Source organism: Sus scrofa, chromosome 13 (assembly GCF_054392235.1).
Source record: "Sus scrofa isolate SSC_HxYL_T2T_F1_AM1 chromosome 13, Sscrofa_HxYL_maternal_Yorkshire_Landrace_v2.0, whole genome shotgun sequence".
Classification (NCBI taxonomy): domain Eukaryota; kingdom Metazoa; phylum Chordata; class Mammalia; order Artiodactyla; family Suidae; genus Sus; species Sus scrofa.
Genome location: NC_139395.1, coordinates 197,526,667 through 197,540,221, shown reverse-complemented (window position 1 = coordinate 197,540,221; position 13,555 = coordinate 197,526,667). Strand labels below are relative to the sequence as shown.

Sequence of the window (13,555 nt, the reverse complement as noted above, 5' to 3'; positions counted from 1 at the left end):
GAGGCCAGGTATTGAACCTGCGTCCTCATGGATCCTAGTCATCACTAAGCCACAGTGGGAACCCGGAGTTGCTATTACTGTAAATGGAAGAGCTGACCCCTTTGAACTTGGGATTCTGCCTGCTCTGGAGGACCTTGTGAATTTTTAAGGGCTCTATGCCAGTAATGTAGGACTCTCACCTTGGTGTTTGGATAGAAACTCTGAAGATGGAACCATGCAATACTCGCTCCCTTGCTGTAGTTAGGTTCTCAGAACTGGGCAAGAGGGCCATCCTGGGTCCCACACTGTAACAGGCCACACATATCACAAAAACATCCACAACGTAAATGTTTAAAGAACACATGGATATCTGCCATGGACTGAACATTTGTGTCCCTCCCAAGTTCATATGTTGAAACCCTAACCCCCAATATGATGGTATTTGGCATCAAGTCTTTGGAAGGCAATTAGGGTTAAATTAGGTCCTGAGGGGGTGCTGCCCTCATGATGGTGTTCCTGAAACTAGGCTCGCGTTTGAGGCAGCAAACCAAAACACTAAGACCTCAAGGTTGGCAGCAAAGTGAGAAGGCAGAACAAGTCTCAGATCCACCCTCACAAAGGCAGGGTGCCCCGAATGTTTGCGGGATAAAGAATAACGAAGCAGGGCAGCGGTGGGTGGGGAGTGGGGGAGGCATGGGAAGAGGTGATTGGAAAAAGGTGCGGTAACCCTTGCTCTGCGCAGGCGTAACTAAACAACAGGCCTCTGCCCAGGCAGAATTGGAGGCGCTAAACGGAGGGTGGAGAAGGGTCGGTGTCCCGCCCTCTGACGTCCGAAGGGCACGGAGTGAAACTCACGCATGCCCAGTTGGAGGGTCGTGGGCCTAGCTTGTATCAACTAGCTCCAAGCAGACACAGCAGACTCCAAGTCCCTAGAAAATCCCTCACAGAAGCATCTTGTTGTTTAAGGTACCTGCTTATGAAAGGACTTGTGAGTCTCAAAATGACCCTGATTAGTGAAAGCGGGTGAAATGGCAGTGGGGTTAATACCCTTATAAAAAGAAGAGGCGCAAAGGGATTTCTACTTCCGCACGTGTGCGCGGAGGAAGAGGGCGTTGTGAGGACACAACCGGGGGAGGCCGCTTGCTGAGAACGTGACCGTGCAGGCGTCCTAATGTGGGATTTCCAGCCTCTAGATCTGAGAGGAAATAAATGTTCGTAGTTTAAGCGGCCCAGTTTATGGTATACTGTTGTGGCAAGCGGAACTGCCTGAGACAGCGCCTCTGTCAGTACAGGGTGCACGCTGGCACGTGATGCCCGTGACCCTCCATATTCACTCCTGTGGCTGATATCATTCAGGCCCCATGGAGATGCGTCTCCCGCCTCCTTTCCTTGAAACTCAAGACTACTGTGACCAAACGTGAAGGCTTGAGGTCTCTTGCTGCCTGTGTCGGAAAAACACACTGCCTTACGGTGCGGGTGAGGAGGATTTGCAGAGCGGGAATGCTCAGGTAAGAGAAAGGACCGATTGTCAGGTCCTCCCCTTCAGCATGAATGCAGCCAATTCTTGCTTAATGGACGTATCGTTTTTCCGGTTAGTGGGAAGCTTCTGTTTTCTTGCTTCTGTTCAGGTTCCCAACTGTGGGTACCTCTCAATTTGATATTCGTATGGTATTTGGAATAGCGGCAAGTGAGGTTGAAGAATCTGTTATTCTTAAACGTGTATATATATATATATGTATGTCGGAATATACTGACCAGGAGTAATGATTCTTTACATTGACAACTAGATGGACAGTGAATGCTAGAATTACACATAATTAAAAAAAAGCTAATACAGGAGTGCTCATTGGGTTAAGAACCCTGCTGGTATCCATGAGGATGTGGGTTTGATCCCTGGCTTTGCTCAGTGGGTTAAGGATCCGGCATTGCTGTGACGTAGGTTAGCAGCTGCAGTTTTGATTTGACTCTTGGCCTGGGAAATTCCATATGCTGCAGGTGCAGCCATAAAAAGGGGGGAAAAAAAGCGCCAACCCAATACAATGTAATTAAATTTCTAAAAGGTAAATAAAAATTAAGCATTTTAAAATAATTTTGATTTAAAATTGTGATATTCTTTGATTCTAATTTGTATTTTACCTTTAATTTCAATATATCTTCGAATATTTTTGAAAAGCATAGAAACTATTATTTGGGTCCTTTTTTTTTTTTTTTTTTTTTTTTGTCTTTTATTTTAAGACCGCACCTGTGGCATATGGAGGTTCCCAGGCTAAGGGTCTAATCGGAGCTGTAGCTGCCGGCCTATGCCACAGTCACAGCAACACCAGATCCGAGCCGCATCTGCGACCTACACCACAGCTCAAGCCAACACCGGATCCTTAACCCACTGAGCGAGGCCAGGGATTGAACCTGCAACCTCATGGTTCCTAGTCGGATTCGTTAACCACTGAGCCATGATGGGAACTCCATGGTCTTTATTTTAATTTCCGTATTTTGATGAACGTACTCATCCAATTTTCTACACTTTGTATTTTCATCATCAAGTTGTGAACACTTTGAATATAATTACATTTTTACAATTCTTGAGATTATTACCATTAGTTGATCACAAATTATGAAAATATCTTGGTTATAATGTCAATGCTTGCTTTTGCTGCAACAAGGGTGAGAAAAATTGAATGAAATAAGGAGTAATATGTAAGTTAAATATGTCTCCATTTTATTAGTAGTTCAAACATTAAGCAGAGTCTGAGGAGCACTGTTATTTCTCTTTTCCTCTAGCTTCTTGTATGCCTGGGGAAAAAAAAGAATAATGGTGAAACTATTAATTTTAAACAACATCAGTTTTGCCTTCATAAACCAGAGATTTCATATCAACTTAATTTTAAGGGTTTGATTTACCAAAATTATCCTGTCAGTTCTCTACTTATTTACAATCCTCTTTCCAAAATGAATACTGTGGCAAAGAATAGAAAGGAAGTTTAGGGTAGGAAATTCAGATAATACCTTTAGGATGCATATATCACATGCAAGCAAAAGGAAGTAGGTTCTGTTATACGTAGGTCATCTCTTTGGTGTATTATTTTTCTTGGCACTCTTGGAACCCAGTATAATCTGCAGCTATGTAAATCTGTCAGTAACATTCCTGGTGAGAATATTATGTGTCAGGCTTTGGTAGAAAATGTACAAGGTATAGTCAGAACTTTCTAAAATAACAAGATGGCAATTAGGTAGCTAACTTATGTTGAGCTCTTCTTATGTATCAGCACTGGTAAGAGTTTTATTTACAGTATCTTATTTGTCTCACTTTGAAAAGTATTATTATGAATTCTGTTTTACAGAAAACCAAAGACAAAGAGATTAAGTAACTTATTTAAGTCCCAAAGCCAGTAGATAGTGGAAGTGAAATAATAAACCCGGGGAAACTTCTTGCCCAACTTTCACCTTTGAGGATGGAATTAGGCCCTGGGGTCGCCTTGCTTTGTTTCTAGTCCTGCCTCCACCACTTACTAGTTGTGTGACTTCAGGAAAGTTACTCTCTCAGCCCAGGTTTTCTTGCACAGTAGGAATAGCCATAGTACTAACATTGTAGGGTCAGTGTAAGTTGCTCAAAGAGCCTGAAGTTCTTAGTAAAATGTCTGGTACAGAGTAAGTGTGCAATAATGTTTGTTGTAGCTATATTATAAGTTACTAAATCATGCTGCTATTAAAATATTCATGCTCTTTGATCTAGTAATCCTACATTTTAGAATCTGTTCTGAGGAATAATCAGCCATGAATATGCAGACAGATTGATGACAAGGCTGTTTCTTGAACTTCTACAAAAATGAGATTTTAGAAAAAATTTGAACTGTAACAAGAAGGAAATAGTGAACTAAAACGACTTCATGTGATGGGCAATGAATAGACAAAATGTTTTAGAAAAAATCACATGGGGAAGAGTTCATTACAAGTATGAGATAGATGAATAAAGGGAAATGCAAACCCATAAATACTACATCATCTCAATTTAAAACCATTTGTTAATTAAAGTAGGAAGGATGAATTAAGTGCCACATATGTGCAGGCACTGTTTTGGGCACAGGAGGTGCAGCAGTGAATAGAGAGTCACTATCTTTCTCCAAGAGGACAATCATCTAGTGGATTACATACACAATATAAAATCAGAAAAAAAGGCTTATTTACAGGGCCTATCACCGTGGATTGGAATTTAAGACTATCCTGGTGGTCTACTCTTTTCTTTTACACTTTAAAATATTTTTTCAGAGTACCCATTGTGGCTTAGCAGGTTAAGAACTCAACATAGTGTCTGTGAGGATGAGGCTTAGATCCCTGGCCTGGCTCAGTGGGTTAAGAATCTGGCCTCGTCATAAAATGCGGCTTAGGTCACAGATGTGGCTCGGATCTGGCATTTCAGCTGGCAGCCTCAGCTCAGATTCACTCAGATTCTCTTGCCCAGGAACTTCCATATGCTGTTGGTTTGGCTGTAAAAAGAAAATTTTTTTTTACATGGCTTACATTTGACATCATTTACATTTTTAAAAGAAAAGCCATGTGTTGCTTTTATGGTCAACAAAGCAATAAAATATGTATACATATATACATGTACATACAAAAACATATCAGTAGTTACATGTAAGCTATGAAAAATCTTTTAGATACTTGTTGCTTTTTAAAAAATCATTTTTTTGGAGTTCCTTCTTGGCGCAGTGGAAACAAATCCGACTTGGAACCATGAGGTTGCAGGTTCCATCCCTGGCCTTGCTCAGTGGGTTAAGGATCTGGCATTGCTGTGGCTCTGTCGTAGGCTGGCGGCTATAGCTCCAATTAGATCCCTAGTCTGGGAACCTTCATATGCCGCCGGTGTGGCCCTAAAAAGACCAAAGCAAAATTGTTTTTTTATTTCTTCCCAGTTTGAAATGTAAAAAAGTATGAAGAAGAAAATCACAAATGTAAATATTCCCATCCTCTAGAATAAGTCACTAAACATATTGTATGTGCTTCTAGTATTTTATTGTTAAAAATTACTCAATTATGATTATCAAATCAAGATGTACATAATACAAGGAATTTATGCAATGTGGAAAAGTACAAAATTGAAGTGGAAAAAATCATCAAATTCTGTCACCAAGAAATAACGCAATAGAAGTTCCCATTGTGGCTCAGCAGTTAATGAACTTGACTAGTATCCATGAGGAAGCAGGTTTGATCCCTGGCTTTGCTCAGTGGGTGAAGAATTCAGCATTGCCGTGAGCTGTGGTGTGGGCGAATTGCTGTAGCTGTGGTGTGGGCGAATTGCTGTAGCTGTGGTATATAGGCTAGCAGCTGTAGCTCTGATTCTATCCCTAGCCTGGGAACCTCTATATGCTGCAGGTGTGTCCCTAAAAAACAAAACAAAAAAACCCCACATAATAGTGAACCTCACTTAAGACATTTTTTTAGTGAAAAGAAGAAGAGTGAAAAATAAACTTCTCTACAAATGAGATGATATAAATCCTATTTCTAAATACAATTTAATTCAAGTATACAATATGAGAAAAGTGAGATTAAAGTAATGGTTGAAATTCAAAATCAGGACATTGATGACAAATTGAAATTATAATGGAAAAACCACAGTTCAGGTGCACAGAAATGGAGTTGGGCAGTCTTTGAGCCATTGGGCCTCAGACTCGTCTCTGCATCACTGAAAACTTGAACTTTCTTTGAACTGTACCAGAACCAAGGACGCTGCCTACTCAGGCGTATTCAGAACAACATCTGCCAGCTGCAGCCTTACTGTCTCAAGGTCTCCCCTTGTAATTCTCCAACTATTTCAGATACCAACCAATCCTCATTTAACAAGCACCCTTACTTCTTGCCAGCTCCAATTATAATTCTTGATAAACAACCCATGTAACTAACTGTAACCCTGCAGACTTTGCTTTTATAAACCTCCCCCATTTCGTCCTCAGGTTGAGCATAATTCAAGTGCTTCTTAAATTTGTGTCTTCTGGGCTGTGGTCCTAACCCCAAACCATTATTTCAATCTGTTTTCTTTCTAAAATGTTAGTTAACAACAGGAGATAATATTTTCTAAAAGGTTCCTCTCATTAACAAAGAATCTATGAAAAATAAAAAGAGGTTGAAGTCGTGTTTAGTTTTTAATAAAACCTTTACATCTTAGCTATTAATAATTAATATACTGCTCTTGACCTAAAAAAAAAGCAAACAAGCAGCAAAATGAGTTAATTCAGGAATAGCAGAGGAATTTCATTTTGGGACAAGCAAAGTATGGGAAAACATAGGCAAGTCTGGAGGAGAAAGGCTTGCTTTTATAGAAGGAAGGAGGAAATTGGGGAGAGCACTGGTGGTTCTTTATTGGCTGCAGGTGGTGGTGGGGGTCAATTTGCTGTTGCTGGGGTCTGCAAGCTGGGGCAAGTGACATGCATGAGAGCTTCCCAACTTCATTTTAATGAAGTTTCCTTTATTTTCATATCACTAAGAAAGCAGGATCTTAGCATTTTGGCAGTTCCTCCCAATATTGTTATTTATACTATTATTATTGTTTATACATTGTGTGATTTTTAACATTTATTTTCCAGTCTGTAGCAAAATTTCCATGGTACGTATCATTTCTCCCTTTTCACAGAGTCCATACTCACTGTCAGGTTTTTTCCACCATATCCGTTTCTGAATTCTCTGTTTGAATCTCTTAATTGGCTGATTTGTCTTTACAATTTATTCTTTTAATGCATCTTGGATTGCCTCATGTTTTTTACTTATGAAATTATCTAGTTGTTACTTTTATTCTTGAATAAAACCTTGCCAGAATAGATTGCTCTTGGGTTACCTTGTATATTATTCTTGGGTCACACTTTATTTCCCTTTTTGAGGATTGTTTTAATTACCTACTGCTGTGTAACAAATTATTTGAAATTTTAGCCACGTACAACACCTTTGTTATATATAATACACAGTTTCTGAGGATTGGGAACCTGGGAATGGCTTAGCTGTATGGTTTGGGCTCAGGATCACTTGTGAGGATGCATTCAAGCTGTGGCATCTTAAGGGTCAGCTGGGTTTAGATGTTCTTCCAAGATGACTGTCAGGTGGTGGCTGTTGGGAAATGCTTTTCTGGCTGGTGGCAAAAGACTTCAGTTCCTCAGAACCTTGTCCTTGGCTTAACAGCTGGCTTACCCCAGAATGAGTCTCTGAGAGAAAGTGCAACCAGGGAAGAAGCTGAAAAGCCTCTTTTTTTTTTTTTTTTGGTCTTTCTTTAGGGCCACACATGTGGCATATGGTGCGTATTCAGTTTTCAGTGCATTTCAGGGATATTTCTTGAATTATATCTTTTTTTAATTAATGATTTTCATTTTTTTCCGTTATAGTTGGTTTACAGTGTTCTGTCAATTTCTACTGTACAGCAAACTAACCCAGTCACACACATACATAAATTCTTTTTCTCAACATTATCCTCCATCATGTTCCATCATAAGTGGAATTTTATCTTTGAATCAAAATGTTCTTGCATTTTTGGGTTCACTTTTTCAAGAATATGTTATATTTAATTCTCTTTATCTTCCACATCTAGCCCAATTAGCTCCTCTCTAATTGCTTCTATCTTTGGCTGTTTCATTCTGCTTTCATTGTGAGGATCTCTTTTAGTAATGTAGCTTTTACCTGCATTTATCTCATCCCTTGCCATTTATTAACAATTCACTGAGGTGTGTCTTAATATTGTTTTGGTTCTCCTTTTTTTTTTTTTTCCTCTAGAACTGCAGTATTTCTCTTTGCAAAATGTCTTTCGGTTATTTGACCATTTTACCTGATGTTTCTTGTTTTATTCACTTTATGTTTTCATCAAGATATTGTACAGTATAAAATAATTGTAAAACATTTTCTTTTTTATAATATGTGGCCCTATATATACCCCAGTATGATTAGGTCAGACAAACAAAAGTAAGAGAGTATAAAAAATGTTAAATAACTCATTGCAGTGTTCAGTTCTCTCAGATCTGAGGCACTACGCATAAGTGATTTTTTTTTTTTTTTCTCAGCTCTTGTGAATGTGAAGAGGAATGAATAATAAGTAACTATGTGGCCCTACCAATTCTGAGATGTCAGGAAAAATCTGGAGAGGACAATCTGAGTGCAAGTTTAGTAAGAGGAAATTACCATAGTATATAGCATTTTTTTCCCCTCCCTAAAATTGTATAATCAAATCATCTATACTTTAATAACAAAAAATTCAATTATATAATCACTGATCCTTTTTATAATAAACTTCTAGAATTATTCAAGTTCATCAGAATTTTGCCATATTAAATATTGGTTAAAATGAGTAAACCATCGCAGTTCCCATCATGGTGCAGCGGAAATGAATCTGACTAGGAACCATGAGGTTTCGGGCTCAATCCCTGGCCTCACTCAGTGGGTTAATGATTCGGTGTTGCCATGAGCTATGGTGTAGGTCACAGACTTGGTTTGGATCTAGCATTGCTGTGGCTGTGATGTAGGCTGGCAGCAACAGCTCCATTTAGGCCCCTAGCTTGGGAACCTCCATATGCTGTAAGTGTGGCCCTAAAAAGACAAAAAACAAACAAAAAAAACCCCCCAAAATGAGTAAATCATCAGTTGCAAATATGGGCCATTAATTTGATTGCTAAATCTTATAGATGTAATTAATTTGTTCTTTATGTTCTTTCATAATTTTATGGAGATCAACGTTGGCAAGGTATTCAGTCAAAATCTGAAATAGCCATTGCTACTGACTCATTACTAATTTCTAGTATATATTTCCAGAATTGTTTTACACATATAAACCCAAACATGTATATAATATTTGTTAAAAACACATATACATGTACATGGGGACATACTAGAGAAATTTTTTGTACCTACTTTTTATTTTTTATTTTATTTATTTTTTTATTGTTTTTAGGGCCACATCTGTGGCCTATGGAGGTTCCCAGTCTAGGGGTCCAATAGGAGCTACAACTGCCAGCTTGTGCCACAGTCACAGCAACGCAGGATCCAAGCCAAGTCCGCAACCTATACCACACCTCATGGCAATGCCAGAACCTTAACTCACTGAGTGAGGCCAGGGATCGAACCCACAATCTCATGGTTCCTAGTCGGATTCATTTTCTGCTGCGCCATGATGGGAACTCCTATATGTGATAATTTTTAACTGGTACTTTAGAAAGGAACAACTTACTGTACTTGGAATTATGTACTGAGTGAGCTAAATATAGCTTAAGTCGTGTGGATACTTGGCTTACCCCAGGAGTGAGTCACATCTGGGCCTGTGCAAAAGACTTTCTGAGTGTAGCACAGTATAGGCCATTCATATTGTTTAGGTTCTAAAGTGAGTGGCTGTGATAAAGACTCTTTATTGCATGGCATACAGGGAGTGGCATCTTTCCCTTGCGTCTTACCAATAATGATAATATCAGTACTTTGTTTAGGTCATGCTGTACACTGAATGCTTGTGTCCTCAGAATTCCTGTGTTGAAACCCTAACCCCAATGTCATGGTGTTAGGAGGTGTGTCCTCATAGAGAAGGTGAGATCACAAGGATGCAGCCTTTCATACATGAGGTTCGTGGCCTTATAAAAGAGATGCCACACTCAGCGGAAACAAATCTCACTAGGAACCCCAAGAGGTTGCAGGTTCGATTCCTGGCCTCGCTCAGAGGGTTGAGGATCCGGCCTTGCCATGAACTGTGATGTAGGTCAGAGACGCGGCTTGGATCCTACATCGCTATGGCTGTGGTGTAGGCCAGTAGCTGTAGCTCTAATAGGGAACCTCCATATGCCGAGGGTGTGGCCCTAAAAAGCAAAAAAACAAAGAAAAGAAATGCCATAGAGTTCCCTTAACCTCCCACCATGTGAGGACACAGTGGGAAGATGGCTCTCCATAAACCGAGGAGCAGGCTCTTGACAGACACCAAACCTGCAGGCACTTTGGTCTTGGACCTCGCAGCCTCAAGAACTGTGAGAAATACGGAGTTCCCATTGTGGCACAGCAGAAGCGAATTCGACTAGTAACTATGAGGTTTCGGGTTTGATCCCTGGCCTTGCTCAGTGGGTTAAGGATCCAGTGTTGCCGTGAGCTGTGGTGTGGGTCACAGACTCAGCTTGGATCCTGTCAAGGCCCTAAAAACAGAAACAAAAACAACAAAACCGTGAGAAATAAGTAGTTTATAAGCCACCCGTAAGCCACCCAGTCTATGATATTCTGTTATAGCAGCCCAGACAACTTATAACAGCTTAGAATAAGCATTAACTAAATGCTTTATATGCATTATGTCATCTTATCATTACTACAACTCTATCAGGAAAGGGTTATTAAAATTCTCATTTGAGGGAGTTCCCGCAGTCGCTCAGTGGTAAGGAACCCAGCTAGTGTCCATGAGGATGCAGGTTTGATTCCTGACCTTGATCAGTGGGTAAGAGTAATGATCTGGCATCGCCACAAGCTATCGTGTAGGTCACAGATGTGGCTTGGATCCCATGTTGCTGTGATTGTAGGCTGGCAGCTGCAGCTCCAACTCGACCCCTAGCCTGGGAACTTCTATGTACTGCACATGCAGCCCTTAAAAATGAATAAATAAAACAAAATTCCCATTTGATAAATATATGAATGTTTGTCAGTATTAATAGAACTAGTAACTGACAAGGTTGGAATTTGAACCTAGGACATATGACTTCATAGATTAAACAAAGGAGATGTTGCCTTCTCCAGCAGACACTTGCCCCAAAACAGCACACCTCTGCAAATTCAACAGCAGTGCTAGCAGCTTCAGCAAACATTGGCATCACAATTCTTACTCAGCAGATTGGAAGTGACCAGAGTCATGTCTAAAAACTACAGTGAGTTGAAGTAGGGAGAGGGAAAAAAACAACGGTTCCAAGAGCTAGATCACGTGTTGATCATAGTCTTTAGTCCCTCCTAGAATAGTTCTGGGGAAAGAGTGTTGCAGGAAGGGAGACCCCTTCCAGGGCCTGAGAATGGGCTCTGGTCTAACACTCAGAAATGGACTGTCCGAGGAGATACACATGCTGACAAAGCAATAGACTTTATTGGGAAGGGATGCCCGGGCAAGGGAACCCAGGAGAACAGCTCTGCTGTGTGGCTCACAGTCTTGGGTTTTATGGGAATGGAATTAGTTTCCTGGTTGCCTCTGGTCACTTGCCTTGCTCGTCCCTTACTTGGTCTGGCCCAGGGTCCTTCTTGGTGACATGTGTGCCTCTCGGCTAAGATGGATCCCAGGACCAAGGATTCTGGGAGGTTGGTTGTCTCCTCCCTCCTGTTGGCCTCTCCCCAGCTCTCCTGGTTAGTCTTTAGGGCAGCACTGTCCTTTTCAAGACCTCCTGTTGTGAGACAACTCTTGCAAGTGGCTATTATTGTGCCTGGTCAAGGTGGGTGGTTTTGATACTGGAAAGATGGTATCAGAATCCGTGTTCTTGTTCCCTGTGGTCTAAGAATGAACTCTGTGAACACACAGGCAGCAAGCAAGCAAAGTCTTTATTTTTATTTTATTTTATTTTTTTGTCTTTTGTCTTTTTGTTGTTGTTGTTGTTGCTATTTCTTTGGGCCGCTCCCCCGGCATATGGAGATTCCCAGGCTAGGGGTTGAATCAGAGCTGTAGCCACTGGCCTACGCCAGAGCCACAACAACGCGGGATCCGAGCCGCGTCTGCAACCTACACCACAGCTCACGGCAATGCCGGATCGTTAACCCACTGAGCAAGGGCAGGGACCGAACCCGCAACATCATGGTTCCTAGTCGGATTCGTTAACCACTGCGCCACGACGGGAACTCCCTAAGTCTTTATTAAAGAAAAGCAAATAGCTCCCAGGACAGCTGGGAGCGGGGGTGGGGGGCAGAGCCCCCCCCTTCTCTATTGTCCTATAGGGGGTTTTATTCCTTAAATATGGGGAGGTACCAACAGGGGATCCAGAAAGATGCAGTTTTTCTGCCATTGGCCTTGCTCAATTACCTATATCAGTCCTTGTCCAATAGGGGTTTTAGGGTTGGACATGTCCCCAAAGTTTTATGGTTTTTTGTCCTTTTCTTTCCTTAGATTAGGTCACCACTCCTCTCATTCCTTTTTTATCAGTTGAGGAGTGGGCTAGAGATTCGCTTTTCCTACAGTAAACAAAGCCTGTGGGGAATGCGCATTTCCTAGAATAAAACAAGGCCTATGGAGGTGTTACTCTCTAGTGCCCTTAAGCCACAAATATTAGTCAATATCCATATCAAAGGAATGTATGGGCACCCAGGCCCCTACATTAACTTCCTAAATTAATATTCTGCCTCAGTTTCAGTCTCTTTTCCCCTAACAATAGGAGAAAATGGAGTTCCCAGATGATACAAGGAGTAGATCTGGGGGAGTACAGAATTGCAGCTGCCTTTGTCCATAGTTTTACCCTAGGCTTGGCTTTCCTAAATGTAAATACATGTTTGTATATAGCTCCAGATACATGTGTACCAAGGTATTTAGACCGCATATGACTACAAAGGTGTTGACTGTCAGTACCTGCTCAGTAGGGTGTTGGAAAAACCTGTAACTGGAAGTAAGTTAAACAGCTCTGTACTTGTTCTCTTGATTGTTCTGGCTCTGATTCACCTGCTCATCCTTTCAAAGCTCTCATACCAATCTTTATCCTAGGCTGTACCATACAGATTCATACTGGGCTGGAATGTCCTGAGGCTAAATATTGAAATTGTACAGACTTCTGTCTTGTCTACAGCTGTTCAAAATTGAGATGGAAAACACTCAGACCTTTCATCCACCTCGTGCTAATTGTTCTCGATATTTCTGTTTCTGTTTGCCATAGTCAGCTCTGTGTACCTGGCATGATTCTCTTTTTTTCCCTCTTCCAAAAAATTTTTGTTTTTGCTTCCACTGCAGTTTTTATTGATGGCCTCCTTTAAGAAAGAATTTCCAGGTGGAGTGCTTTATGAGGACTCCTCTTGTTTAGAAGCAATTTACTTTGGTTATTTGGAGCATTTCTTGGGGCCATTGTCTTATTCCCATCCCAACCCCATTATTTAGAATTATTAGATTGCCTGAAGCAAGAAACATATTTGCACATGAAGAACAAATTGTTGACGGTAAGGATTTGGAGTCTGGTTTAGATTCTAGTCTGGACCTTGTTCTCCCAGACTGTGACCTTGGGCAAAATACTTAACCTCTCTAATCCTCAGTTTCCTTGACTGTAAAATGGCAATTAAATGACACTTCCAATTCTAAAAGGCTCCCCTTCCTCTTTCTTTTGTGTGTTTTGAATGCTTATAAGGAGATAATTCTCTGTTATTTATTTCGAAAGCTCTTTTGTACTTGGGAATATTAGTGTTGGGAACTAATATTTTTATTTATGATTTTGAGAAAACTTTAGCATCTCAATTTTTTTTCCTTTTTTATGCATTTTAAAAATTGAAGTATAGTTAATTTGCAGTGTTGTATTCGTTACAAGTGTACAGCAAAGTGATTCATTTTCTTTTTTAGATTCTTTCTCAGTGTAAATTGTTACAAGATAGTGAGTATAGTTCCCTGTGCTATACAGTAAGTTCTTGTTGTTTACCTATTTGA

General features: G+C 40.5%; 1 long non-coding RNA gene across 5 annotated transcripts in view; it reads left to right on the top strand.

Moving 5' to 3' along the window:
• The first annotated feature begins 1,178 nt into the window (after positions 1 to 1,178).
• The window catches only part of LOC106505481 (uncharacterized), a 712,816-nt gene continuing 700,439 nt past the window's right edge, over positions 1,179 to 13,555 (top strand). For 2 of the 5 annotated variants that reach the window (XR_014825020.1, XR_014825022.1), the window contains exon 1: positions 1,211 to 1,487. This is a non-coding gene — a long non-coding RNA (uncharacterized LOC106505481). Of the gene's footprint in view, positions 1,488 to 13,555 lie in introns of all 5 variants that reach the window. The other 3 variants (XR_014825024.1, XR_014825021.1, XR_014825023.1) reach the window with 2 other exon arrangements.